General features: G+C 41.1%; 1 protein-coding gene and 1 pseudogene across 1 annotated transcript in view; one reads left to right on the top strand and one right to left on the bottom strand.

Moving 5' to 3' along the window:
- LOC119512632 (GC-rich sequence DNA-binding factor 2-like) overlaps positions 1-14,338 on the bottom strand; it is a 935,299-nt gene that overhangs the window by 252,363 nt on the left and 668,598 nt on the right. The window lies entirely within an intron of this gene.
- On the top strand, positions 7,640-8,738 carry LOC119512743 (annotated as a pseudogene).

Raw genomic sequence — 14,338 nt, 5'->3', positions numbered from 1 at the left:
TGCCCTGGAGGTCGAGGGCGGGCTTTCCGCCTCGATGCTCTGGAAGAGTTTTGCCACCTCAGGTCCCAAGAGGGTGGAGCACATTTCCAGGGAATTGGGGAGAGCCTGGCTGCCACCACACTGTTCTGAAGGGGTTGAGCATGTGACCCGGAGATGGAAGGGAATCCGGGAGCTGCCCCGATGTTTGAGGAGGGTGGGGCCGAGAAGGTGGTCTCCCCAATGTGTGGAAATGTTGGAGCACTCACCTAAGTGTTTGGAGAGGAACGGGCTGCAGAAAAGGCCCTTGGGAAGGGTTAGGCTCCCACTCTCTCAAGCCCCAAGGAAATGACTCTCGGACTTTGAAATCTAATGGACTTTGTCCTGTGGGTTTTAGGAACTGTTTTGCTCCTGTTAACCCTGTTTTCCTTACTGTTTCTCCTTATGGCAATGTAAATGTTTATCCTATGAATGTCTCTCCTTTGTGTATTGGAAGCACATAACTTGTTCTAGGTTCACAGATCCACAGCTAGAGGGGAATTATGCCTTAGAACTGACCAAGCCTAAACTGATTTTGATGGGATTTTGTACTTAACTTTTGTTACTGAAATGATTTAAGTTTTTGTGAAATGAATGTATTTTGTATTTGGAAAGATAATGCCATTTTGGGTTCCAGGGGGTGGAATGTGCCAGTTTGAGTGTATTGTGTCCCCCAAATGCCATTATCTTTATAGTCTTGTGTGGGGCAGAAGTTTTGGTGTTGGTTAGATTTGCTTGGAGTGTGCCCCACCCAGCTGTGGGAGATAATTTTGATGAGATGTTCCCATGGAGGCGTGGCCCCGCCCATTCGGGGTGGGCCTTGATCAGTGGAGCTATATAAATGAGCTGACTTGGGGGGAAAAAAGAGAGTGCAGCTGGGAGTGATGTTTTGAAGAGGAGCAAGCTTGCTAGAGAGGAACGTCCTGGGAGAAAGCCGTTTTGAGGCCGGAGCTTTGGAGCAGATGCCAGCTGCCTTCCTAGCTAACAGAGGTTTTCCGGAGGCCATTGGCCATCCTCTGGTGAGGGTACCCGATTGCTGATGTGTTGCCTTGGACGCTTTGTGGCCTTAAGACTGTAACTGTGTAGCGAAATAAATCCCCGTTTTATAAAAGCCAATCCATCTCTGGTGTTTTGCATTCTGCAGCATTAGCAAACTAGGACAGTGGCTAATTGTCAATTTTTCAGAAATTTAGTGAGTTGTTTGTTAAACAATTGGTAGTTTGAAATTAGCCATGGTGGAAGTATTTATACCAGGGAGCCAGTTATTAAACATCTAACAGCTCATCACTGTCTACGGATCATCTACTTTTAAGTGATAATAGTCTCTAGTGTCCCTTGAAAACACAAAATGGGCTTTACCCATCTTCAAAGAGGGTAGGCATTTATTTCCTCCTAATTATAGAGCCATTCCCTTGCTAATAATATTAAATCCCTCTGCCAACTGCATTCTAGAGATGCATTTCAAATTTGGTTCTCTTAATTAATGTTTAGTTTGTGGAATGGGAAGATTTTAAAAAGACAGCTATTATATTATTAACACTATGAAACTTCATTGTATCTCAATTTTTATTTATTCATGCGTATATTATCCAGTATCATGATACTTTGTGCCTGCTACTGTGCTTTGAAATAAATGTACATTGTAAAACAAAACTAACAGGGCTCTTTATAGGATTTTCAGGCTAATAGGAACTAGACACTTTAAACACACACTCAAACCAATAATATATATTTGCAAATTGTGATAGTGCCAGAAGGAAAAGAACAGGGTGATATGAGAGGGAATAACAATGAGGATTTCCTCTGAGTTGGGTATAGGGGTGAGGAGTAAAATTTCTGGGGAAGTAATATTTCATCTGAGATTTGAAGGCTAATGGGAGTTAGCTGAGTAAAGAGGGAAGAGAAGTTCATTAGAAAAATGACCAAAATCCAAATAAGATCCTTTCTGGAGTATACTGATCTATCCTTGGGCTTCAAATTCATGGACAGAAACCATTTATGTGTCAAGATGAATGATCCTGGTATTGTTAAAATGCTTTTTCAAAATATATACCATTAGTCTTCTTCCAAAATTAGATTAGGTAATTATCAGTTCTGATCTATCTTGCTTGAAATTTATAGTTGAGTGTTGATAGTTGAGTCTAGGTTTTAGATTATGTGCATACTCATGTATAGTTACCTTTTGAAGAGGTATTCATCAGAATTTTCATGGGCAAATTAGATAATGATTAATGTTTTAATGTATGGTAATTGTTGGAATGGAAGGGAATAAGGAGAATGGCCATAGTTCTGGGGATGAAATACATTCCTGGTTATTAGAACTCAGGCCTAAATTCCGAATAATAGAGTAAGTTTGAGATAATGCTGAGTTGCCTTTAAACTGAATTAAGGTTTGTTAAGTTCCCCATAAGGTCAAGAACGGCTTCAGAGCCCACCTTGGTCAAACTGGCTCCTTTGCGGGGATTAGGGCCATGTGGGACATGGAATCACACAGATGGTCATTTTGCCAGTAATTAACTGCAAACATTGATTTCCTTTCTGGATGGTGGTTTTCACAGGGGACACAAAAGGGAACATGTCCTGAAACTTTTGGCCAGTTTCTCAAAGCCTGTATCACATCAGCTGTGTTGTTTGCTAAATGTAGATTCAGAACTACTGCATCAGAGTTTCTGGGGAATCTGCAATGATTTTTTTGAAATCTTCTACATTCTCCTCCATCCATTGGCTTATAGCCCTGCTCCACAATCTCTTGCTGCATTGTCAGTAGATGACCCCACTTTCTGTTTCCCAGAGAAAACTGAAGCCATCAGATAGAGGAATTTCTCTGATATCCCACTAGCAAATCTCTTAACCCACCTTCACCCTTTGTCTCCCATCTTCCAGCTGCACTCTGCTTTCCACTCCCCTGTTTTCTCAGAAATCATTTGCCATCAATTCTCCCTTTGTACTCTAAATATTGTTCAACTGCCCCTTCTCAATAGGATCATTCCTGTTGCCACTGGAATATATCCACGTCTCTCTTCTATTAAACAACAAAAACTAATTAAAAGTACCTCCCTTGATCCCACACTTCCTCTAGCAACCACCCTTTCTGTCCTCTCCTAAAAATTGCCTTTTTGAAGTTCTGTGGGTTTGGGTCTCTATTTCTTCATCAAAATTCACTCCTCAGCTCCCTGTAATCTGCTTTTATCTCATGACTCTACTGAAACAGCCCTTGCTAAGGCCAGCATGGATATCTACATTGCTAGACCTTTTCCACTTCCTCTTTTTCTCTACTCATTTGCAGTAGTCAACACCAGTTTCCTCTCCTTGATACATTCTTTCATTGGCTTCCAAGACACTACATTCCCCTGGCTTTCCTGCTACTACTCAGGGTATAATCTGACAACGTTGCAGACTCATTATTATCTTCTACCCAGCTATTAAATGTTGCAGTTAATTACCCAACACGATCACACTTTGCAAGCTTATTCATGCCCATGGCATCGACTGCCATCTACAATTGACTCACACATTGATATCCTGAGCCCAGACTGCTCCCTGAGCACCGAATCTGCATATCCAACTGCTTGTTATCTCCTTTGAATGTCTCAAAGTTTTCTCCCTTCAACATGTTCAAGGTCAAACTCATGATGCTTCTGCTTCTCCCCTCTCCCAAGCCTGGTATCCCAGTAAATGGTGCCACCATTCATCTAGTTACACAAGTAAGAAACCTCAAATTCACCCTTGAAACCTCCTCTTTCCCCACAACCAGTCCAATCTGTCACCAAATAAATGTACCTCATATAGTTCCTAAACACTTCTCAAATCCATCCATTTCTTTCCATTTCTGCACCTACCAATTTAGTCCAAGACTCCACACCCTCTTACTTGGACTAGAGCAATGCCCCCCTAATTGGTCTCTGTGCAGCTGGAGTGATCTTTTCAAACGCAGATCTGGTCCTATCACCTTCTAAATCTTTTGGTGACTTCCTTTTGTTCTAAGACTAAAGACCAAAATTCTTGTCCTGGCCTGCAAGGGTCTCCATGGCCACTGGCTTCCCCCGTTTGCAGCCTCAGTTCCTTTCACTCTTTCCTCCCTCTTCCTTCCAGTCACATTGATCTGTGTTTCAGTACCGCCAATATGCCGGACCTCTTCTCACCACGGGCCTTTCCCTATGCCGTTCCTCATGCCTAGAATTCTCTTTTCCTCCTCTTTGTCTGGTTAGTTTTCCTCTCATCCTTAGGGTTTCAGATCAAGTATCATTTTTCTCAGAAAAGCCCTCCCTGACCTCTAATTCTAGGTCCAGTTCCTTTGTGACAGGCTCTTATAAAAAAGCCTTTCTTCCAATAATAGTCCTAGTTTTAAATTATACCTTTGTTTAAAAAATTAGACCGATATTATTTATGGGCATTCATTTGAGAGTTTCCAATTCATGAATCAGCATCCAAAATGCATGTGAAAGGAGCTCCACCGAGTGGGCAGAAAGGGGGTTCATCTCTCGGGCAAATGCAGAAGCAAGTGAGGAAATGTTTTGATTGATGTTTCCATTTTATATGGGGGGGGTCTTATAAAGTGGGGAGCAGATATACATTCATTAGTACAGTGTGTTGTCTATTCTGATAAGCTATCTCTACTGGACTGAAACTGGTTTATCACCAGGTGTTACTTACCTGCGGTTCTGTTGTTCCATTGGAATAACATTCTGTTCTTCCATTTTTTTCAGAAAGACCCTGCAGATCAATTGTTTTGTCTTCTGGAAAATCCTCTCTTGGAAAGGGGTCCCTCCTAGCAATGTCCAATGCAAGTGGTCATTTTATTTTTCTTAACACAGTCATTTGTGGGACTATTTGATTAACTGTCTTTCCCACTAGCCCGAAAGCTCCTTGAGCATGGGATCATGCCTGTTTGCACTCCTATTGCATTCCCGATGTCCGGCCCAGGGCCTGGCACACTGGGGGAGACCAAAGAGTGAATGAACAAAAACTGGCTCCCTGTGACTGGAGGGAAGCTTCAGAGTCCCTGGAGCTTATTTCTAGAGTATCACAGCACTAGCGTTGCTCAGGTCCCAGAGAAGTTACCTGTCATCTGTGAGGGAGCAGTTCTGGGCATTCAGTAAAATGTTTGCTAAAAGAGTGAGTTTTAGGGGATCTCAAAATAAGCCCTACTCTCATTCTGTAGCCAAGAAAGGGCACCGAGACAACGGGACATCCCCCACTCTCAACCAGGGCACTGTCCCTGTCATCACTCTATCTAATGGAGCCCATTATTGTCATCAAAAAAAAAAGGATAAAATCAGGGAAAGTTGTGATTTATAGTCTTTTTTTCATTACTTGTAATTGACTTCTCCTGCCTTTGTCTTAGATATTTTTGGACCTTCTCCCCCCTTTCTCTCACTGTCCACATAAACAGCCTTGCTCTGGTATACAGATTTCTTTCCTTGCTTGGATATGAGTCTGAGCTGAGCTGAACATAAGGGGGAAGTTAAAAATAATTGTAAAAGTCATAAAATTAGGTTGAGTGTTAGGATTGCACACAAAAAGTACTTTCCCAGAAAATTCTCTAGAAATTGTTTAGAGTTCAAGGAAAATAAACAATTCCATCCTGAGTCAGACAGAGTTCAACACTGGGGCCTCCCAGAAGTTGGCAGCTAATGGCATAATATGTCTGGAAACACAGATAAGTGGAAAGTGAAAATTTTATACTTTAATTCTGATGTTTCAAACTTGCATAAGGGAAGACTGAAAAAAGGGCAGAGGTTGGGGTGGGGGTTAACGAGCCTTTCTATGTCAGAGAGATGGTACTGAGTGTTGTAAGAGCATATTGGGAATGAAATCCCAGAAGCTGAAAAGGTGGACTGAGTCCTAATTCCCTCTACATCTTCCCCCATTACCTCTCTCCCCTCTCATGACACAGACCCTGGGGTCTTGCTTCTATCCAACTTCTCATGCACAGTCCTTTGAGAGTCTACCTTGACGAAGTGAGGCAAGCCTATGATGTTAAGAACCCCCTTCATTCACTTGCTTATAATTCATTCTTTTCTGTCCAAGTCTCTCCTCATTGACTTTCCAACCTATTTTCTGTAGATTTTGCCTAATCTATTGCTTCCACGAATCATCTGCATCAGAATCACTGACATGCTTGTTAAAAGGCAGATTCTGTCGCCCTGCCAGCCTTCCGCTAAATCAACATCCCTGAGGATGTGGCCAGGAACCTGAAATTTTGGCAAACTCCCTTAGTGATTTCCTAGGCTATTAGAGGTTGAAAACCATTGACTGAGTCCCTGTAGATTTCAACCTCCCAGGCTCCTGCCCTGGTTCCTTTGCTTGGGTATTGAGCATACCTTTCTTTCGTGACTCAGCAACTCTGGAGGCAGCTTTTTGGGCAGCTTTTTGGGCAATATTAAGGTTCAACTTGGTCCCAGCAGACCCGCTTCTTGTATACCAGCAGCCCTATCTCCCCAGCCCCTTCTCAAATGCCTAGGTGAGTCTGGCCTTATGTATGGGATGGGGATACCTGAGCTATTAGCTGTAAACATAAGACGTTACCTTTCCCAGTAACATTTGTCTTTTTAAATTAATCTCTAAAGAAATGCATATCTAGGGAATTTTATGCACCCAAGACTAAATATGGCAAGTCAAATGACAGACGCAAATCCTTGATGATAACTCTTTAAATCATCATTAGAACCTGCCTAATTGTAAGAATGATTGAAGAGAAGATGAGGACAATTTACCCTTTAAAATATTTTTCTGATGATCTAATGGGGTTATAGAAGTTTGCTGCTTCAGGGAACACCACCTCATGAACTAGTATCCTGGTAACATGTTTGGGGAGGTTATTTCAGCCTTCTTTAAGAGAAGACTGTAGGCATACGAATATGATGAATAAAGAGGGCAGCCAAGAGTCTTGCTTAAGACCTTGGGCTTTGGAATTGGGCAGTGCCAAGATGCAGCTTTGGCAATGGGATCCCAGACAAGTTACTTCAACTCACTAAATTCCATTCTTGTCACCTTAAAATAAGGACAATAGTAATACTGACCTCATGGCATGTGAAGAATATCCATGATAATGCACGTGAAGGGCTTGGCACGTAAGATCCAGAATTTAACAATTGCTGCCATTATTATCATTGTCTTTATTATTATAACACTTGAGGTGGGGAGAGGGAGAGAAGCAGTTCTTCAACTTTTCAGGGCTTCAGACTCTTCTGGAGCACATGCTACTTTTCTCTGTTAAACAAGGACCCTGGGGATATCTTACTCTGTGTTCCTTCTTCCACTCCCTATTGCATACAGATGCAATCCAGGGAAGTGAACACCCACAGCCAAAGAGGTTTCAAGCATGGGGGTAACATATTGGATGGTGTATGACCTCAATGTCTTCTTTTTCAAAGCATCAAGCCCTTAAGAGAGGTCTTCCAGAACACACACCTAGAGTGTGTTTCACCCTCTGCCTACTCCAGTTGTCCTTTTGAGGATTCATGCCTAGTCTGGTGGGAGACACAGGGACTGGATTCTTGCTGGAAATCTACAAGAGATACATGAAAATCATCTGGTAAGGCTAAGGAGCTGGTGAGGAAACAAGGAAGACAGCACTTTCTATAGTGCATAGAGACATCTATTCTCCAGCCTTTCTGGAGAGATGTAAAGTCTCCCTTCTTTAAGACAAATGAGCATTCCACAAGCTTTGGGCTACCTGACAGTTGTGGCACCACTAAACCTCTTGTATATGAGAAATAACTTTCTCTTTGGTTCAAGATGTTGGATGATCTGATTTTCAGGAGAAATCCCCTTCAAATCAGTTTCATTTTTAGTGTGAACTGAGCCTTTGGAGAATGAAGAGCTGCCAAACAACTGACTCACTAATGAGAGTAGATATTGACATGGCAAAGAAATGACAGCCTGGAGTTTTTAATAGGATGGTTACCTAATGAGCAGGACCTGAAGATGTTCCTTTTTTCCAAAGGAAGGAGCAAAGTAGTGATAGCAAGTATCATATCAATATATTCATGAGGCATAGCATGTACATCTGACAAGTCTTCTAAAATCATGGTAACTTTTGAGAAAGATTATGACATCAAATCTTGCAGTTCTCCAGAATCCTTTTTTTTTTTTGGTTTAGTAACCTAAACTGAGAGAATAATATAAAGTTCCTCTACTCAGTTGTGTAGACTTGCAAATGCCTTTGCTGATACCTCACATATCGTCTCCAATTTAGTCTTGCTCTGAACTTTTGCAAGACGTCCGTTTGTCTTTGGGTCATAAAGATCCCACAGATATTTTCAGAAAGATAATTTAAAAAAAAATCCTTTCATCTTAGTTCAGAGCACCAAACAGGAGAGAGCTGACATTACAGACTGTTTTCAACTTGAGCAAAGAGAAGCTGCTGGCTCCGATATGTGGTCTGGGACCTGAAACCCTAGACCTTTCCAATGACTATGCCCAAAGAAACTACCCAAACATCAAAGAGGAGCTGTTTTCCCTTGGACATACCGAAGAGGAGGTATAGAAGTTTGTGTCGAGCTACCCAGATGTCACCTTGGCAGAGAAAAAGTTTAATGATAAAACAGACTGCTTCATCCAAGAAAGCAATTAGCATTTCACAAGTAATTGGAAATTCTCTGATTCGGGATTCAAACATAAGCACTTTAAAAAGTCAAATTGAAGAACTGGTACATGCTGGCTATACCTTGAGTACAACCAACATCACTCTTCTATCTTGGAGTAAAAAAGAGATATAAGGCTACATTGCAAAAAACTGACTAGGTAGAACATTGTCATGGAGAATTAAAAAACTCTTGTAGTGATATCATTTCATGTTGAATTTGGACCTTTCAGAAAAGATAGATTTGATTTCTTAACCACAGATACATTATAATGACCATTCAGACATTTTATTGTAAGAGTTCATAAAAACCTATGGTCAGTATGCTCAAGTATAGTATTCCCAGCTTAACTTTTCTCTAGTTTAGTTAATGCAACATCCCACTAGATGATACAGGCTGTGACTACTGTAGGAATGGTAGTTCCTGAGTGCCAAGGTAGAGTGATATGTAGAAAGATAAAAACTACAAAGCAAGCTTTTGTGATTTCTGTTCAGATTAAAATAATTGACATATTCATTTAGGAGGTTCTATTTCCTCTCATGGTTTTGACTGGAAACCTATTCCTCCAGTTATTCTAATTTTGTATTTAATTGTATCTAAGTGTGATTCATTTTCAAACCAGAATGCCAGTTAAAATTGGACAAAACCTAGAAAGGAGGAATTTTTCACTGCAAAAGTCCATATTCCATTTAAACCATTATTGCCTCTTTTGTTTTTTAGCACTCAGCCTTGATATATTACAAGTCTATTCTGATTTGTTTCAGGACAAGGGCAACTGTGGTAGGAAGAATAATAACCCCCCAAAGATGTCCATGTCCTAATCCCAGAACCTGCAAATATGTTACATTCCACTGCAAAAGGAACTTTGCAGATGTGATTCAAGTAAGGACCTTGAGAAGGAGAGATGATCCTGGATTATATGGGATGGGTCCCATGTAAAAGTGGAAGAGGGAGACTACAGGGGAGGTTGGATTGACACCATATAAAACCCACTGTTGCTGGCTTGGCAGGTTGGAGGAGGGGGCCGTGAGCCAGGGAATGCGAGCAGCTTCTGCAGGTTGCAGAAGGCCAGGAGGCAGATTCTCCCCTAAATGCTCAGAAGGTGTATTAGTTATGTTCTCTAGGGAAACAGAATCAACAAGAGATATTAAATAAAAGATTTTATAAAAGCGTCTCATGCAACTGTAGGTATGCACGAGTCCAAATTCCATAGGGCAGGCAGCAAACTGGCAACTCCAATGAAGGTGTTCGATGAACTCCTCAGGCAGCGAACTGGCAACTCTGAGGGGTGTTCGATGAACTCCTCAGGAAACGCTTCGCTGGCTAACTGAAGAAGAAGTGAAGGTCCTCTCTCTGTCTCGCTTAAAAGTCTTGAACTGATTGGATTAAATCCAGCTGATTGCATTTTCTTATTGCAGAAGACACACCCTTCATTGATGTAATCAGTTATAGCTGCAGCCAATTGACTGATGATTTAGTTAACCAGCCACAAATGTCCTTGCAGTAAAAATTAGGCCAATGCTTGCTTGACCAGACACCTGGGTACCATTACCGGGCCAAGTTGACACATGAACCTAACCATCACAGAGGGGAATGCGACCTTCCTAACAACTTGATTTCAGCTCAGTGGCACCCAGGTCAGACTGGATTTGTGTTCTTTTGAGCCATAAGTTGTTGTGCAGTAGATAGATGACAAATTCAGCAACTAAAGAGGTGATTGGTTGCATTGTGGGTGAAGAAGTAACAAAATGCCATCTTTTTATTGTTATAGCATATTTCCTCCTTTTATAAGAATAGCATTTTTCATCCATCTACCTTTCTAGAATGGTTAATAAGTTAACATTTATAAAGTCCTCTAAATGTGCAGATAAAAAACTAAATGTACATATAAATTATAAACTCTAATGTAAGTATAAATTACCAAATCTAAATGCTTAATGAATTTCGTTTAAAGAAATGGTGATTGTTAATTTGTTTCTATATATATATATATTTTTCTTGGCATTTCATCTAATGCTCCTGCCCTTTGGTGGGCAGCTGAGCCTGCTCAGCTACAACTTGGCATCAGTGACAGCATAAGAAGCAGAGAACCTCATTGTTTGACTGAAGAGAGGCCAATGTGTGGCATCTCTGGGTGGGCTGCCAGGAGCCCAGGCCCTCCACTCTCATATCTGTGGGTAGCTGGCTTAGCTCTCCATTGCTCTCTACTCCACCATCATGACCACTTCCACTGGGACCTTAGGAAGGGCACAGTGGCTTCCTGGAGCTGGGAGAATGCCCACCATGGCCAGAAGGTAGGAACAGAGATCCAAGTGGTGAAGGGGAGGAGGGCATGTGGGGTCCATCTTGGAGCCCTGTGATCAGCCTCCGTGATCAGATCAGGAGTCTTCCTGGTAGGAACAGAAGGCAAAGGGATTACATGTGCATGATAGCAAGTAACTGTTCCGAGGCCCTGGATATTCTAATGTGTCTCCCCTTCTTGGAATCTAGAATCCAAACAATGCTTATGGCATTGATTCCTGGGCCACTCCATCTGCTGGCAGAGTGCAAATGGCCCTGGTGTTGGCATTTCATTCATTGTAATCCTTAACCTGGGCCTCTTTTTAAGCATCGATACAGGATTTTATATTTATCTGTGTAGTTACCTTTATTCATTCTCTTTATTCCTTCTTATGGCTTTGAGTTACTGTCTAGTGTCATTTTCTTTCAGCCTGAAGGACTCCCTTTAGCATTTCTTGTAGGGCAGATCTTCTAATAATAAACTCCTTCAACTTTTATCTGTAAATGTCTTAATTTCTCCTTTATTTATTTTTTATTTTTTTATTTTTTTTATTTTCAAATAAATTTAATCTTACAGGAAGAGTTGCAAAAACAGTACAAACCCCATACATAGAATTCCATCATACCCCGACCCCCCTCCCCCGATACCCCATGCACCAGCTTTAACATCCTGTCACACCACCATTTCTTTCTTTCCCTCCCTATCTATCATCCATCATCTATTGCTCTGTCCTCTGAACATATGAAAGCAAGCTGCACATATCTTTGAACAAACAATATAATTCACATATACCTTTCCCGTGGACAAGAACATTCTTTTGTGCAATCTCATTAAGTGCAGCTAAGAAGTTCAAGAAATTCAACATTGATACAAAGCTTACATTCTATATTTCCTTTTTTTTTTTTTTTTATAACCTTCATTTTATTGAGATATATTCACATACCATGCAGTCATACAAAACAAATCGTACTTTCGATTGTTTACAGTACCATTACATAGTGGTACATTCATCACCCAAATCAATCCCTGACACCTTCATTAGCACACACACAAAAATAATAAGAATAATAATTAGAGTGAAAAAGAGCAATTGAAGTAAAAAAGAACACTGGGTACCTTTGTCTGTTTGTTTCCTTCCCCTATTTTTCTACTCATCCATCCCTAAACTAGACAAAGTGGAGTGTGGTCCTTATGGCTTTCCCAATCCCATTGTCACCCCTCATAAGCTACATTTTTATACAACTGTCTTCGAGATTCATGGGTTCTGGGTTGTAGTTTGATAGTTTCAGGTATCCACCACCAGCTACCCCAATTCTTTAGAACCTAAAAAGGGTTGTCTAAAGTGTGCGTAAGAGTGCCCACCAGAGTGACCTCTCGGCTCCTTTTGGATTCTCTCTGCCACTGAAGCTTATTTCATTTCCTTTCACATCCCCCTTTTGGTCAAGAAGATGTTCTCCGTCCCACGATGCCAGGTCTACATTCCTCCCCGGGAGTCATATTCCATGTTGCCAGGGAGATTCACTCCCCTGGGTGTCTGATCCCACGTAGTGGGGAGGGCAGTGATTTCACCTTTCAAGTTGGCTTAGCCAGAGAGAGAGGGCCACATCTGAGCAACAAAGAGGCATTCGGGAGGAGGCTCTTAGGCACAACCATAGGGAGGCCTAGCCTCTCCTTTGCAGCAACCGTCTTCCCAAGGGTAAAACTTATGGTAGAGGGCTCAACCCATCAAACCACCAGTCCCCTATGTCTGTGGTCATGTTAGCAACCATGGAGGTGGGGTAGGCGAATACCCCTGCATTCTCCACAGGCTCCTCAAGGGGGCACTACATCTTTTTTTTTTCCTTGTTTTTCTTTTTTTTTTTTTTTTAACTTTCCCTTCTTTTTTAAATCAACTGTATGAAAAAAAAGCTAAAAAGAAAACAAACATACAATAAAAGAACATTTCAAAGAGACCATAACAAGGGAGTAAGAAAAAGACAACTAACCTAAGATAACTGCTTAACTTCCAACATGTTCCTACTTTACCCCAAGAAAGTTACCTAATATAGCAACATTTCTGTGAACTTGTTCCTACTATATCCATCAGAAATTAACAGACCGTAGTCATTCCTGGGCATCCCCAGAATATTAAATAGCTTATCTGTTCTCCTTGGATTATTGTTCCCCCTTCCTTAATTGCTCTCTACTGCTAGTTCCCCTACATTCTACATTATAAACCATTTGTTTTACATTTTTCAAAGTTCACATTAGTGGTAGCATATAATATTTCTCTTTTTGTGCCTGGCTTATTTCGCTCAGCATTATGTCTTCAAGGTTCATCCATGTTGTCATATGTTTCACGAGATCGTTCCTTCTTATTGCCGCGTAGTATTCCATTGTGTGTATATACCACATTTTATTTATCCACTCATCTGTTGAAGGACATTTGGGTTGTTTCCATCTCTTGGCAATTGTGAATAATGCTGCTATGAACATTGGCGTGCAGATATCTGTTCGTGTCACTGCTTTCCGATCTTCCGGGTATATACCGAGAAGTGCAATCGCTGGATCGAATGGTAACTCTATATCTAGTTTTCTAAGGAACTGCCAGACTGACTTCCAGAGTGGCTGAACCATTATACAGTCCCACCAACAATGAATAAGAGTTCCAATTTCTCCACATCCCCTCCAGCATTTGTAGTTTCCTGTTTGTTTAATGGCAGCCATTCTAACCGGTGTTAGATGGTATCTCATTGTGGTCTTAATTTGCATCTCTCTAATAGCTAGTGAAGCTGAACATTTTTTCATGTGTTTCTTGGCCATTTGTATTTCCTCTTCAGAGAACTGTCTTTTCATATCTTTTGCCCATTTTATAATTGGGCCGACTGTACTACTGTCATTGAGTTGTAGGATTTCTTTATATATGCAAGATATCAGTCTTTTGTCAGATACATGGTTTCCAAAAATTTTTTCCCATTGAGTTGGCTGCCTCTTTACCTTTTTGAGAAATTCCTTTGAGGTGCAGAAACTTCTAAGCTTGAGGAGTTCCCATTTATCTATTTTCTCTTTTGTTGCTTGTGCTTTGGGTGTAAAGTCTAGGAAGTGGCCGCCTAATACAAGGTCTTGAAGATGTTTTCCTACATTATCTTCTAGGAGTTTTATGGTACTTTCTTTTATATTGAGATCTTTGGTCCATTTTGAGTTAATTTTTGTGTAGGGTGTGAGGTAGGGGTCCTCTTTCATTCTTTTGGATATGGATATCCAACTCTCCCAGCCCCATTTGTTGAAAAGACCATTATGACTCAGTTCAGTGACTTTGGGGGCCTTATCAAAGATCAGTCGGCCATAGATCTGAGGGTCTATGTCCAAATTCTCAATTCGATTCCATTGATCTATATGTCTATCTTTGTGCCAGTACCATGCTGTTTTGGCAACTGTGGCTTTATAATAAGCTTCAAAGTCAGGGAGTGTAAGT

Source organism: Choloepus didactylus, chromosome 17, assembly GCF_015220235.1.
Source record: "Choloepus didactylus isolate mChoDid1 chromosome 17, mChoDid1.pri, whole genome shotgun sequence".
NCBI lineage: Eukaryota > Metazoa > Chordata > Mammalia > Pilosa > Megalonychidae > Choloepus > Choloepus didactylus.
The sequence above is the reverse complement of the archived record's forward strand: the minus strand, read 5'-3'. Positions and strand labels throughout refer to the sequence as shown.